Below are 2,851 nucleotides of genomic sequence, written 5' to 3' on the forward strand. Positions count from 1 at the left end.
GGTGGCGTTATTATCACAGGGCTTCCCCCGGTATTTTTTCACATTTTATTTTTAGTAACTCTGGTCGGATCACATTTCCCATTACATTTATGGGAAATGCGATCTGCTTTACTAAAAATAAGTGATACTTAGGGGTTGGAGTAGAATTTTATGAATTCTACTCCAATTGCCCTGTAATAACTATAGGTGATACTAAAATAATGTGAAAAGGGCGTGAAAACACCCTTTTTCACATTATTTTATTAAAATTAGGTTCATAAATAGAGCCCAGTGTAAGGTATGCTTATTTTAACCTAAATGCTTTCTGAACATTATGATAGATATGAGATAGCTAGATAGCTAGATAGCTAGATAGATAGATAGATAGATAGATATGAGATAGATATGATATAGATAGATGATAAATTGATAAATAGGTAGATAGATATGAGCAGAGGAGTAGTGTGGAACCATGGTGCCCAGAGAAAGTGCATTTTATAGCGCCTCCCCTGTACTGAACTGTGCCAGTGGGGTTTCGCCAGCCTGCGGTGGAATACTCAAGTGAAGAGAGAAACGGCAAACAGTGGCAGTATGACGCTGGGGTATGGAGGTTCCTTTGGGGGTATGAAATGCTTCAGCGAAGCACTATCTGACATTAAGGGGTAGCTCCTTTGGCACTGCTTTATTTATGTATAGCACCTAGGATCTGACTTTATCTCCTTTGAATCATTGTTATTAGTCAATGCGAGGAGATTGTATTATATTAAATTGACAGAATACATGTGCAAAAGTGAAATTCCACAGGGTGCACAGCTTATTACTGCAATTATGGCCCCAAGCAGCTATCACTGGAGTGGAAACACCTATGGGAAGCTCCCTTCTCAGCTATGCTCCTACTTTGTAAATTTACATTGCACCTACAGTATATTAATGTGACTACGACCACCTATGTCATTTTCTGTCTTCCACCATTATTATTATTATTTCAGGTCTCCTAATATTTATTAAAAGACCTTTCAAATCACACTTTGTGGTCATGCCTGGGAACACCTCATAGCAAAAGCAGTCCTTCTTTTAATCTCCTACCTTATAATTGAAGTTTAGGACTCAGTTGTGTCACTATTAAGTCCATTGAAGCACAATGAATGAATAAGGAGAGAAGGAGGGAGGGGATCAAAGAGGGCAGGGGAGAGGAAAGTGATGATCAGAGAGGGGAGGTGACAGAGGTCAATAAGAAAGGAGAGGGGAGGGGCAATGCCAATCTGAGAGGGGCAGTGACAAAAGCCTATAAGAAAGAAGAGGGGAGGGGCAAAGAGCCGATCAGAGAAGGGTGGTGACAGAAGCCAATAAGAAAAGGAGAGGGGAGGGGCAAAGAGCCAATCAGAGTGGGCAGTGACAGAAGCCATTAAGAAAAGGAGAGGAGAGGGGTAATGACAGAAGCAAATAAGAAAGAAGAGGAGAGGTGCACAGAACCAATCAGAGAGGGGTGGTGACAGAAGACAATAAGAAAAGGAGAGGAGAGAGGTAGTGACAGAAGCCAATGAGGAAGGAAAGGGGAGGGGCAAAGAGTTGATCAGAGAGGGGCAGTGACAGAAGCCAATAAGAAAGGGGTGGACAGGGGCAAAGGGGAAGCAATCAGGAAGCCGACCGCCTATATACCGGCAAGGGTGAAATGCTGGGCGTCTAGATGTAGACGCCCGCATTTCCCCGACGCCGGGAGACCGGCGCCCGGCATCACGATCGTAGAGATGATGGGCGCTGCGAGCGGACAGCCGCGGGGGGGTAGGGTTAGGTTTAGGGCTCCCGGGGGGGACTTAGGGTTAGGCACCCCATTGGGAGGATTAGGGTTAGGCTAGGGGGAGGGAGGGTTAGGCACACCCGGGAGGGACTTAGGGTTAGGCACCCCCCCGGGGGACTTAGGTTTAGGTAGCGTGGAAGGGGGTGGTTAGGGTTAGGCACTTAGAGGGGGGATTAGGGTTAAGCACTTGGGGGGGAAGTTAGGGTTAGGCGCCCCTAAGGAGGGTTAGGGTTAGGGGGGTTAGGTTAGGTTAGTGGATACTTACCTATCCACGTTCGGGATTTCCAGCGCTGTCGGGCTTCCGCTGCGTCGCACTCTGCTCCTGTCGGGCTGCCGCTGACGGGAATCATACCCATTCTGGGCAAAGAGATGATCACAGGGTAGAGAGGGGAGGGAATTAAAGAGGTGAGAAGGGAATGTAATCAATCTGACAGGAAAGAAGAGGTGACAGAAGATGATCACAGAGGAGAGAGGGCTGGAGGGGAGGCAATCTGGGCAGCTTGAGGAGCATGAAATGTAGAAACGGATCTCAGATCCATAACTTATTTAGGATATAAAGCAAACAAACCGAGATAAAACTAACAGGCGGCCGTCATACTGTGCGGCGCCCCATGAATTCCGGAATTCCCTGGATGGCACCCTTTGTCCATATGCGATATATAGATATGAGATAGATAGATAGATAGATAGATATGAGATAGATAAATAGATAGATAGATAAATAGATAGATAGAGACAGAAAAAGAGACAGACAGACAGACAGACAGATCATACTTGCCTAGTCTCTGCTTGATTTTCGGAAGACTCCCAGACGTTCTGAAAGAGTAGGCAGTATGAGATAGATTGATATCAGAGGAGAACTGTCAGTTATCAGCTGTTACTACTGATATGCAGGGCTGCCATCAGAAATTGTGGGGCCAAGGACTGGCAAAATAGTCAGGCCCCCCTCCACCGCTACCTTATTCATCCCACACACACACACACACACACACACACACACACACACGCACACACACGCACACACACACACACACACACACACACACACACACACACACACAGTTATTAAATCCA

Source organism: Taudactylus pleione, unplaced genomic scaffold (genome assembly GCF_031769625.1).
Source record: "Taudactylus pleione unplaced genomic scaffold, aTauple2 ptg000092l, whole genome shotgun sequence".
NCBI classification, from domain to species: Eukaryota; Metazoa; Chordata; class Amphibia; order Anura; family Myobatrachidae; genus Taudactylus; species Taudactylus pleione.